This window comes from Vulpes lagopus, chromosome 11 (genome assembly GCF_018345385.1).
Source record: "Vulpes lagopus strain Blue_001 chromosome 11, ASM1834538v1, whole genome shotgun sequence".
NCBI lineage: Eukaryota > Metazoa > Chordata > Mammalia > Carnivora > Canidae > Vulpes > Vulpes lagopus.
Genome location: NC_054834.1, coordinates 76316001 through 76328842, shown reverse-complemented (window position 1 = coordinate 76328842; position 12842 = coordinate 76316001). Strand labels below are relative to the sequence as shown.

Genomic DNA, 12842 nt, shown 5'->3' with positions numbered 1-12842 from the left:
ATGTATTTCTTTAGAATTTTCTTTTTTTCTCAAACAAGTTAGTTTCTTTTCAGCATTTCTTTTCACTTTTTAAAGATTTATCTTCTTTTTAATAGTATGACAGAATTAAAACATTTATTGAGCTGTACTAAACATCTGATATAGTGAGCAAAATGTACTAGCCTTAAGTAGACGATTCGCTCATATTTTAGGTAGATCTCTACCCATGCGACCAGCACCCGGATGGAGACAGGACATTCCTCCCCACCCCCTGGGCTCTCTTGTTCCCCTCCCAGAGTTCAGTAACCATTATTCTCACTTCTATTGCTTGTGTGTGTTCTATGGCCTGTTCTGGAACTTCACATAAAACCAAATCCCTCAGTATGTGCTCTTGTTTGTGTGGCTTTTTTTCCTCCAAATATTACGTTTGCAAGATTCATCTGTATTATTGGGTGTAGCAGTGGAATATTCCTTGTTTCCTTGTTCTGGAGTTGTCCACTCCTGCGTATATACCATTATTCATCTGTTCTGCTGTTAACAGACATTTGGGTTGTTGCTGTTTGGGGACTATATTGAGTGATCCTGTGATAACCATGTTTATACATGCTTTTTGGTGGAAATATGCATTCATTTGTCTTGGGTTTTGACCTAGGAGAGGACTTGCTGGACCACTGGGTAGGCAGCCATATGTTTAGCTTTAGTAGATAGAGAGGGCCAAATGGTTTTCCAAAGTGCTTGTGTTTAATGGCAATTTCTTTCTCCCCTTCTTCTTTCGTTCCTCTTCCTCCCTCTTGGTTCTCCCCCTCCCCCTCCCCCATCTCCTCTCCTTCCCTCCCCTCTCCCATCTCCTCTCCTTCCCCTCCCCCTCTCCGATCTCCTCCTCTCCCATCTCTTCCTCCCCCTCCTTCTTTCTCTCTCCCCATCTCCTCCTCCCCCACCCCCATCCTCTCTTCCCCCTCCCTCATTCTCTCTCTTCCTCCTTCTTCTCTCTCTCCTTCATTCTTCCCCAGTTTGAACTTCAAAGTTAATTAGAGGGATTTAGCCATTCATATTTATTGTGACAACTGATAACATTTCTTTCTGGCCCTTCCATCTTATTTCATGTTTACTGTCTGTGTTAGTGACAGTTCAGTCGCAGGTAACAGCCATCATCTAGCTTAAGCACAGAGGGATTTATACAAGGAATCAGGTGCTTACAAAATCATTGGAATAGCTGGAGGAGCTTCCGGGAGTGAGCGCCTGAGAGGCACCACACAAGTGGCCTGAAAGGGAGCCTCTATTCCCAGCAAGACTGGGAAACCAGGGACTCAGCTTGCCACCCACTGGATGCTGGCCCAGGGCCACACTGTCTCTGCTGGACACAGGGCTTAAGACGTGGCTGTCATGACTGTGGGCTCCAGGATGGCGTGACCAGGCCGTGGTTCACCCCAGCAGAGGCAGCTCTGCCCTGGGGAACCCAGCCCCACCCCTCACCACCACTCAGGCCTGAAAGCAGAAGCAGGGCTGGCCTCACTCTGGCCCTGGGATGTCCCTCTCGTGTGGCTGCTTGGTGGAAGCAAGGTCACAGGCAGAATGGGGCTGCGTCTGGGAAATGGATTTTCTTTCCCACCTTCTAGCCAACAGCAAGGCACTCTGCAAGGGGGTGGAATGCTATGGCTTTTCCAATTATTTCACTTTGTTGTTGTTGTTTTTTTGCCTTTCTTCACTCTCACTGGCTTGAACAACTTCATTTTTATTTCTAGCCTCCTCCATCCGGTGTGCTCCTGATTTAGAAGTTCCATAGGGGTCCTGGGTTCTACCAGTGGCTAATTTCTAGCCTTAAATAATCTCATTTAAACCTCTAATACCCTCTTACCATATTCAAGTGAAGTGTTACAAATACCCCCGCTGACGTTTTTACTCAGCAAAAAATGAACTCTAGAATACTTCCCCTCTCTTGCTCCCTGGCCACAGCCCCCAACTCATGTCCTGAGTTTTGCTGATGTCATCTAGACATTTTTGTTCCATTTTAGGCTATTTATTATTAACTTTTCCTTTAGAGTGTGTTTCCTGGCTTGCAGTGATCCCTTTGAAATAATTACATCCTCTTTCTCAGGCACCTTAGCATCTCCTGAAATGTAACTAACCAGGCTTTATGGCTCACCACTGTGTCTCCCACACTGTCTTCCACTCTTGTAAGATTTTTGTTGGATTTGATTTTCAACTTGTCAGAGGGCTGGTCTGTTCTCCTTGTTGCTCTGGAGGAGCTTTTCTCATCCTGGGCTGCCTTCCCTCATCAGTTTGTAAATGGGTTCCCTCCCCTCTCACCTCCAGGGATGCAAATGAAAAGCTGGCTTCTCTGCCTGTTAGGGACCATTCTTTCTGGAAGCTCCAAAGACCTTGTTTCTCATCTGTGGAGCTCAGGCTTCTCGCTGAGCTGCGTGGAGGTGGGTATTCTTTATTTATCACTTCTGCCTGCAGCCCCTTCAAATCTCACAGTTCTCCTCTCTCTTTCTGGAAGAGCCAGAAAGAAATGTTATCACCACATCTTCTTTTGTTCATTTTCCTCCTTCTAGAAACCCTAGTACCCACAATTTGGGGTCCTGAATCTGATTTTGCAGCCTCTTATCTTTTTCTCCGTGCTTTCATTGCTTCACATTTTGGCTCTAAGTGGGGAGCAGGGCCCCTTCATCAGTCTTCCAGAATGCAGTGTTTGTTCTCAAGGGACCTTTCCTTTTTTCGCTTCCTCTATTAAATTTTAATTCTGGAAGTCCCGTGTATGTCTGTGTTTTGAGTTCTTTTGTTTTGTTTTGTTTTGTTTTGTTTTGTGTTTTGAGTTCTTGAGAGACTTCCTTGTGTGTGCTGTGTGCATCCCCACTCCGCAGACAGTGCTCATCAAACCACTTGAGGCCTCGCCCCTTCATCCCTTTGTGCCAAGAAGTGGATGAAGCCCTGGTCCCTCTGGGGTGGGCGCTCTTCTCTGCTTGCCCAAAGCTCCTTCAATCTGTACAGCCTCAGCGGTGAGTCTTGTGGGTAGAACATGGGCTGGTGGCAACCAACCGGGCCAAACTGGGACCCAGTCATTATGATGTGCTGCAGGAGGGCACCATGTACTCTGTAGGTCTCATACGGGGAGCAGAGAGCGAGGGACAAAAGCCATACAGACCCTAAGGAGCTCTTGCCCTACAATATCCACTTCAGATGTGGGCAAGGAGGTTCATGCAAAAGCATCCTCAGGCCATAGAGGGCAATGAGAAGGGGGTTTTGCTAAGAGAGGAGGATCAGAGCCCGATTAAGGGAGCCCTCTCTGTGGGAGGAAGAGCTGAATGAATGTGTGGTGACCAGAGAGGGAATTGTGGCAAGGACAGTGGTTGGTGTTCTCTAAATTTGGCTCCTTTTCTTCTGGGCACATAGCTAAACTACAGTTCCCAGCTTCCTCTGCAGCCAGGTTTGTCCCTGTGACCATGTAATCTGTTCTGCCCAGTGGAATGTGAGCAGAAGGCACCAAATGCAGCGATCTGAGGGGGGTGCATGGGTGGGGGGTTATATATCCTGAGGCAGAAAACATGGTAGAAGGGTCTTTGGTTTCTGAGTCATTGCCTGGAGGAGAACTCCTGGAGGAGAACTGCTCAGGAAGAGCCCCCAACCAGGAATAGCCACGTAAGACTTCTACGCATGAGCAAGAGTGAAACTTTTGTTGTGTTAGCTATCAAGATTTGGAGGATGTTTGTTATGCAGCTAGCAGCTGATGACTAAGACTGAAATCTTTCCTGGAAGCCCCTCAGTGGACCTGTTTGCACAGCTCATTGACTGGAGTTGGACTGCATGCTGTCCCCTGACTTGTTTGCAGGTAAAGTTGATAGCCAAACAACATCAGGTTTTGGCCAGCAAGGAAGAAGTTGGGAATTGGTTTAGAGTAGGCAACCGCCAGTGGCTGCCATATTGGTGAGGCTACACAGCTTTTTATGTACTTGCTGGCTAATTTCACTTGTTTTATCAATTGTCCCTTCATGTCCTTTGTCTATTCTTCTATCAAGTTTTTCATCTTTTGTTAATGAATTATAAGGTCTCTTGAGACATTAGGGATTGTAATGCACATCTGTAGTTATTTTTGTCCACTCAGCATCTGAATTCCTTTCCTCCCTTTGAGGTATCCCCTGATTTCTGCTACAGATCCTGGCCTTGCTTTCCAGCCTCCCTTGCAGCTAGGATGCAGGCCTGTGATGCAGGCTCTGCCATTCAGGTGCTCTTGCCTCAGAAATGCACCTGGAAGCTAATGATTAGAGGTAGCAAGAACTGCACAGACTTTATTCTGGAGAGGGAGAAAGCAGGGGCATTGCCTGGTGCTTAGCATGGGGCAGCACCGGGGTCTCCACCTGACCCACTGTACCACAGTGGCCATTCCCATCTGGAGGCCTTCAGTATCCATCCCTTTGCTGATTAAATCAGCTAAGGTCAGTTTCTATTGCTTGTAACAACAGAACTGTGCAAGCAACCTTTCGTCTGTATTGTCTGTTACAAATCCTTTGTCCAATTGCTATTTGTCTTGCAACTTTATATGTACAATAGCTTTTCCTGTAGAGAAGTTTTGGATTCTTTTATTATTTTTAAAGTGGGCTTCACATCCAGCGTGGGGCTTGAACTCATGACCCTGACATCCAGAGTCACATGCTCTACTGACTGAGCCAGCCAAGGTGCTCCAGAAGCTTTGGATTCTTAGGCCACCAGATAGATCGACCATTTCCTTAGTTGTTTCTGATTTTCAGGTGATGGTATAAAGGCCTTCCACAATCCAAGATAAGAACATTCACCTACGTATTTTTAAAGTTTGAAGTTATTATTTCACTCAAATATTTATATTTAAATATTTTATGCTTAAACACATATCGAGTTTAAAAAGCCCAATACTACCAGTAGGCTTAAAGAAATTAGTACTTTACTCCATTTCTCTGATTCTTGAAACCCCCTATGCAGAGGCAACCACATTCAGCTTTTAATAGATGTTTCCTCTTTTTAAAAATTTCATTTCAGTCTAAATGAAACTGTTTATATCTTAATTCTTGGTTTTCAGTTTTATTATTTTTATTTTATTTTATTTTATTTTATTTTATTTTATTTTATTTTATTTTATTTTATTGGTTTTCAGTTTTAGATATATCTCCTCACTTGCTACCATGGAAAATGAGCTTTAAAAATTTTTTTTTTCTTTCAAGTTTTTTTTTTTTTAAAGATTTTATTTATTTATTCATGATAGACAGAGAGAGAGAGAGAGAGAGAGGCAGAGACACAGGCAGAGGGAGAAGCAGGCTCCATGCCAGGAGCCCGACGCAGGACTCGATCCTGGGACTCCAGGATGGTGCCCTGGGCCAAAGGCAGGTGCCAAACCGCCAAGCCACCCAGGGATTCCCCTTTCTTCCAAGTTTTTATTTGGAGCTTTTTTTTTTTTTCCCTCTTATCATCCACACTTGTATTATATGCCCGGCCCTTTTAAAATCTTTAGGGGCTCTTCATTTTTGTTGTTGTAAACTACCTATTGAAGACAGGGACACTTTGTCCTATAGTTTCCTGCAGTCTAGACTTTGCTGGTTGCATGACCTTAGTGTTGTTGGGCAACTTCCTCTATTCCCTATATTTCTTGTAATTTGGTAGTTGGATCTAGAGCAGGCGTTGGCAAAGTTTCGAAGCCAGATAGTAAATATTTTAAGCTTTGTGGGCCATATGGTTTCTGTCATAATTCCTCAAATCTGCTGTTGTAAAAAGTAGGGTGCAGGCAGTCGTAGACAATACATGAACAAAGACCAGTCAAATTTAATTCAGCGTTGTGGTTTGCAGACCCCTGACTGAAGGCTTGGTCAGGTTTGGCTTTGATTTGGCACCGCATTGGTGGCGCTGAAGTGTGCAGAGGCACCCTGTGTCCCATTGTTGCCAATTCCTTTACTTCTTTTCCTTCCTTCCTTCCTTCCTTCCTTCCTTCCTTCCTTCCTTCCTTCCTTCCTTCCCTTCTTTCTTCCTTCTTTCCTTCCTTGTTTTTTGGTAGTGGTAAAATGCACATAACAAAATTTACCTTTTTAACCATTTCTAGGTGTCCAGGGGCATTAAATCCATTCACACTGTTGTGTGGCTATCCCCACCATCTGTTGCCATGACTCTTTTGTTTATGAAATTGAAACTGCCCCCATTAAACAAACCTCTCCCCGTCCTCGCTTCTCCCCAACCCCTGGCAACCACCACCCTTTCCATCTTTACGATACACATGCTATTTAACTTGAAAAATACAGAAAGAGGTCAAAACTGGAAGTAAAATCCACCCATGATCCCACCACATTTTTGGGGAAGCATGTAAATTAAGAAGTGAAAGCTCTGTCTTCTGCTCCCTCAACACTACTCCTCGCCCTCTGAGAGCCTCTACTCACAGCTGGGTACAGTTTTTTCCAGACCCTTTATTTTTAAAAAACTTTTATAAGATTTTAATTAATTAATTAATTAATTATGAGAGACACAGAGAGAGGCAGAGAAGCAGACTCCCTGCAGGGAACCCAGTGTGAGACTTGATCCCAGGACCCCAGGATCACAACCTGAGCCAAAGGCAGATGCTCAGTCACTGAGCCACCCAGGTGCCCCTTTTCCAGACCCTTTAATGCACTTAGAAGGACATCTATCTACACATAGCAGAAGCATGTAACCCATGTGGAGGCTCCCTCCTTTCTGCCCTGCAAGGGGAGGCTGCAGAGGAGACGGTTGGAGTATTGACCTTCCACCTCTACCTCTGGTTGCCTGTCAGCTCACTTACACTTTTTGCTGCCTGAGAGACCATCTTGAGGACGGGATCTATGTTCTCTAGGCCACAATGGAGAGGGCACGCCCTCTCCCCTTTCTGAATTTTTTTCTTACTCCTTTTCTTGGGATAAAGGGAATATCAGACCCATATGGATTTTAAGCGACTCTTTTTGGAATGCTCTGAATTTCTCCCAAGAGTGGGGGGGTAGGGAGAGACCACATTGTCTCCTGGTTGGGCCAACATTATCCCTTAAGATAGGCAGAGGCAGGAGGCTGGGGCGCGGCTCACGGCAACCCCATGGAAGCACCTTGGTCCCCCCATTTCCCTTAGCCTCCTTCCTTTATGTCCCTTGCCACCCAGCCCCTTGGACCCACCCGCCCTGGGACACAGTCTCAAAGTCTAAGACCCTTTGAACCGCTTGCAGATTCCGCTGCCCTTGGTGCCCACTAGGTGGCGCTCTCTCCGCTGTGTTCCTCCTGGCTTGCTTTAGGGTGGTGTTGGGGGAAGGGATGGAATTCTGGCCTCTGTGTCGCTGATTTTAGGAGGGTGAGGGTGGGTAAACCTTGGGGCAGAGGATCAGGGATGGGGAGTGGGAAGCTGGAATCAGATGCAGCTCACACACTAAGATGGCAGGGTATTAACTTCAGACTTTCTGGCTGTCTTTGATGGAACCTTTAGGAAAACAGGGACATGCAAGTCCCCCATCCTTGCAAAGCTGGCCACAGGGAACCGACTTTGGAACTCCTAGGTGACCCTCTCTGGCCTATCAAAGAGGTCACAGAGGCATGAGTGGAGTGGGAATTTGGAGCTTGGTCTGTGTTCCCTGCAGCTTGGGGGAAGCACTGGACAAGTGATGGATTCTCACCAGAGACAATGAAATGGTGATTGTCTGACCAGGGGTTTGGCCTGAGGTAGCAGAAGAGAGGGCTGGAGTTCCTGTAGCCCCTGGTGGTGTCCCCACCACATCCCCTCTCCCCGCTGGTGTGCCTTCTCTGGAGAAGTGCTCTGGACTGTGGAGCCACAGTGCCTGGAGGGTTTAGGGGACAGCTCATAGCCCATGTCGAACTGATTCAGGGTATAAGAGGCTGTCCCCTCGCCTCAGACAGGGCTAAATTCCTGGTACAATTTGTACATCAGGTCAAGGCTGAGCTTAGTCTGAGATGGTTTCGTTACTTACCCTCCCCTCTTCCCTATCCTATCCTGCTTCCCTCACTCCCTGAGGGGCCTTTCCTGGGGAGCTCCCCCTGGCAAATCCCTGCTCCCAGAGCTCTGCTTCTGGACAGCTGAAGACAGGTAGTACCAAAAGTGGTCCCAGGAAGCCAAAACCCAAGGATGGGGTTTTTCAGTTGGATGCCTTACTTTTCAGTTGTGATGAGCTCCCCTACCCCCACCCCTCTGGGGAGTAGAGCCCTGGTGGTGCCAGACTTCTACCTTCATCACCTGGGACAGGACTCAGGTGGAGGGTAGTGTCATGACTTGTGCGATATTCTGGTGCTTGGGAGGCATTGGGGAAAATAATAATCATAAAGACTGCGGAACAGAGAAGTTGTTGCTGGGTACCACTGATGATTTAAAGAAAGAAAATGACAAGCTCAGGACATTGATCACTAATTTAAAGCAAAGTCAGGAGGATTCCTCGGGATTCCTTGGCAGTATTTAAAGAAAGTTCACTGCAGCTGGAGACAGGCTCAGAACTTAACCGTAATAGAATTTCAGAAAAAGCTGAATTTCCAGCCTGGGGATGTCTCCCCTCCAAAGCCAGGGCCCCAGGGGGGTGGGGTCCACAAGTCCTGAGATGGAACTGTCAGGGAGGTGTACTTGACAACCTTGAACCCCAGACATCCTGTACTCTCCGGCCTGCAGAAGTGGCCCACTCGTCCTGTTGGAAGATAGAGGTCATCCCCACTGGGCAGGCCTCTTGATTAAAGATCATACAGAAACCTCACATAAGCACTCCTTCAAAACAAGGCTTTCCCTCTTTGGGATCTGCTCTCCCCTCTTCTCTTGGCCACCAGACCTCAAAGTGCAATAACATCTCAATGTGATCTCACAAGGGGAGTGTTTTGCCTGTTAAGGGACAAGAGGAATTAATCACCAAAGGAGCTCCAGGAATAAGTCTACAGGGACGGGCAGAGACTGGGAGAATATTCCCAGGGGTGGACCCTGAAGGTACCAAGTCAAGGGAAGCTGAATATAGCAGAATATTGAAGAATTTAGCAATATGGAAAGACTCTCTCAGATTTGACACTTAGAAAGGCTCTTAAGAGTGAGTTCTCAGAACTTTGGAAGTAGTGATAGTGTCCATTCAAGGAAGTAGGTGCTGGGACATCTGTGGCAGACCATGGAGGAAGGTATACAAAGACTCAGAGAAGTAGGCAAGCTAGATTGGGCCTTCTACTGTAGACCGGAAAACCCACTGGGTGACTAAGTTCCTTGGGCAAACACACTTCTTTATGAAGGTTATAACCTTATAACCTTATGGATAACCTTATGAATTGGGGAAGCGACACTAGCATATTGGGAAGCCCAGGAGGCACTGTCTTCTGTAGCTTAGGTCTGACAGTGGAGATGCTTCTATGGAACTGAGCTCTCCAGTAGCAGTGGGGATGATAGGATCCTGTAACTCTGCACTTAACTGTCACAAGCAAGGTGGATACAATTACCAGAAAGGACAGCAAGATCAAGATGGCAGCCAGGAGCTCTGACCTGCAAAGACCTATGGAGATGGCTACTAGTACATGACTTTTCCAGGAGCAAGGTATATTGGCAGCCACCGAGGCTACTGTTTAATGTATACGATCAAAAGTGATTGAAAATGGGGCACCTGGCTGGCTCAGTGGGTAGAGCATGTGATTCTTGATTTGGGGGTTGTAAGTTTGAGCCCCATGTTGGGTGTACTTAAAAAATAGAATCTTTGATAAAGTTGGGGTGCCTGAATGGCTCAGTAGGTTAAGTGTCTGACTCTTGATTTCAGCTCAGGTGATGATCTCAGGGTCATAAGATCAAGCCCCCTGTCAGGCTCTACACTGGGCAGGGAGTCTGCTTGGGATTCTCTCTCTCTCCTTCTCCCTATGCCCTCCATCAACCCTCCTGTGCACTCTTTCTCTCTCTCTTAAAAAAAGAAAAAGTGATCAAGAATGAGGTCAGATGCCCCAATGGAAGGTAATGGTCCTTTATCCAAACTTGAATAAGCTCTTGGGCTCAGAATCCATCAACTGAAGGAAGGGTAGGTCCCATAAATATCATGGCAAGCACATAGATAGTGATTTTTTTCCAGTCTTTTCTGAAAGGGGGTACTCTATGAATTTGCTAGAGCTGCTGCAACAAAATATCACAAACGATGTGGCTTAAACAACAGAAAGGTATTATCTTGTAGTTCTGGAGGCCAGAAGTCAGAAATCAAGGGGTTGGCAGGATTGGTAATGATAGTTTCTTTCAAAAGATGTGGGGAACAATCTGGTCCAGACCTCTCCCCCAGCTGCTGGTGGTTTGCTGGGAATTCATGACAATCCGAAGCTTGTGGAAGCATCACTCTGATATCTGCCTGCTGCTTCACATTGCCTTCTCTGGGTCCAAGCTTCTCCTTTTTAGAAGGACATGGTCATATGGGATTAGGATCCACTCTAATGGCCTCGACTTAGCTTGATCATCTGCAGAGATCCTATTTGCAAATACGATCACATTCACAGATGCTGGTGTGGGGCTAGAGCTTCAACATATTTTAAGTGGGGGACAAGTTAACCCATAACAGAAAGCTTCAGCCATTCATTGTAGTAGCCGTACTTGGGGAAAGGGTGTGTGTCATTCTGGTTCCCTGGGGGTGGACAGATAAAGTTAGAGGTATAAGAAATTTGTAGGGGCGTCCCCTGTGAAAGGCCCGGGGCAGGGGGCGGAGCAAGCGTGGCTTGGAAAAGCCAACTGGTACCAGTGAAAGAAGATGAGGAAGGAAGGAGGATTGCAGGGGAAAAGCCCACAACAGTGTGGCTCTGAGGGAGTCAGACCCCAAAGGTTGCCCTTTAGAAAAGTCTCACACTGGGAAGAGAATGCGAGGCCCTATATTTTCTGCTGTGTATAGTCGTGGACCGGGAGTATTGGGGAATGGGGGGTGGGTGGGGAGTGCATGGCCTTGGCTCCAACATAGTGGCCCTACTCTCACAAGCTTATAGCCTTGTGGCAGGTTCTCTCTTTTTTAAAAATGTATGTATGTATGTATGTATTTGTAATTTCTTCACCAATGTGGGGATTGAACTCATAACCATAAGATCAAGAGTCCCACACTCTTCTGATTGAGCCAGCCAGGCGCCCCTTGGCAGGTTCTCTCTTTTTATTTATTTATTTATTTATTTATTTATTTATTTATTTATTTATTTTTAATTTATTTTATTTTATGATAGTCACACAGAGAGAGGGAAAGAGAGGCAGAGACACAGGCAGAGGGAGAAGCAGGCTCCATGCACCAGGAGCCCGACGTGGGATTCAATCCCGGGTCTCCAGGATCGCACCCTGGGCCAAAGGCAGGCGCCAAACCACCCAGGGATCCCAGGCAGGTTCTCTTTTGAAGGGAGAGCTGAGTGGCACATCTCCAGGGCTGCTGGCCACATGGTTCGAGGGCTTTTGGATGTAGGGTCCGAATTGACATGGATGCCCAGGGACCTGAGGGCCATGATGTAGCAGTAGAGAAGAGTGCAAGGGGACCAGGTGATACATGGAGTCCTGGCTGAAGTCCATCTCACGATGGGCCTGTTGCATCTAGAGGCCCCCCTGGTGGTCATGTCTCCAGTTCCTAAACGTGAAGTACTTAGCAGAAACTTCATGTCTGTTCCTTTAGCTACAGAACTTGAACTATTGTATTAGGAAAGGCCGGTAGAATCCCTTATATAGCCCTCCTAGATCCTCCTCCCCCCACACCCCACCCCAGCTAAGAGAGCACATCAAAATCAATATTGCATTTCTGGAGGAATAGTAGAGGTTGGTGCCATCTTTAGAGACTTATAGGATGCAGGTGTAAGGGTCTTTATCACATCCCTGTTGAGTGTATCAATCTGGCCCCTACAAAAGCCAAACAGGTTATGGCAGAGGACAGTGGCTAACCAGAGACTCAACCAATGAGTGGCTCCCAGTTTGCTTCTATGAAGGATGTGGCATCTTTGCCAGAGCTGGTTAACATCATCTTGTTCTGTGTGGGATGTGGCTATTGATCTGGTTGCCATATGCATTCATGATCTTACCCCAGGGATCTGTGAATTTTCCTGCTGTCCATTACAGTATAATTCAAAGGGCCCCGGCCCTTCTGGACAGCCTATGGTCTGCCACATTGGTCCACTCTGTTGTCAGCAGCATGTTAATCAGACCCGATGAGCAAGATGTAGTAGGTGTACTGGAAGCCTTGGTAGAATGTGTGTGTTCTAGAGGTCGGGGGGACGTGTGGGCACATCGGGTCATCTGCTCCAAAGCAAAGGGTGGCTCATTGCACCATGTACCATTCACCATTAGAAAAAGAAGCACAACTCCTGGTGGGCCTCTGGGTTGGGGGGAAGCATAGTCAGCCCTGGAGAATACTGCTTTGGTCCATTGATGGGGTGTGATGGAAGGCTGCAGATTTGGAGCTGCAGTGATGTCTGTGACATGTGACCCATCAGACCCAATGGTACTAGAGGTATCTGTAGCAGATGTCATAAGGTGGGAAGCTCCCACAGGAAAGCCACAGTGCCAATCAGGAGGTGCTGGAACTAGGCTATGCCATCTGCAGCAGAGAAGGGCTCCCGACATGCCACTGGACCTTGGTAGAAGCTAAGCACCTGACCAGGGAACACCAAGTGACCAAGTGGCCATAATGCTTTATCATGAGCTGATAAATCACCCACCAATCAGAAGGCCAGGCCTCTGTCATAAAATGGAAGTGGCCCATTGGACACTGGGCTGACACAGGTCCCCAAGCTGTACGAACAGGTGGCCCAGATTCCCATGTCACCAACTGCTGTTGCATGGATGTTCCTCACAGCTCACACATTGGGTAGGCACTCCTTGTGACCAGCTGTGAGGAGAGAAATTGGCTGGGTCAGTTTGTGCAGGGGTCAGCTCCATACGTTGGTGTGAGCTGTCAAGG

General features: G+C 47.0%; 1 long non-coding RNA gene across 1 annotated transcript in view; it reads left to right on the top strand.

Moving 5' to 3' along the window:
- Positions 1 to 3693: 3693 nt before the first annotated feature.
- The window catches only part of LOC121501525, a 35509-nt gene continuing 26360 nt past the window's right edge, over positions 3694 to 12842 (top strand). The window contains exon 1 of the long non-coding RNA XR_005990623.1: positions 3694 to 3808. This is a non-coding gene — a long non-coding RNA (uncharacterized LOC121501525). The remainder of the gene's footprint in view (positions 3809 to 12842) is intronic.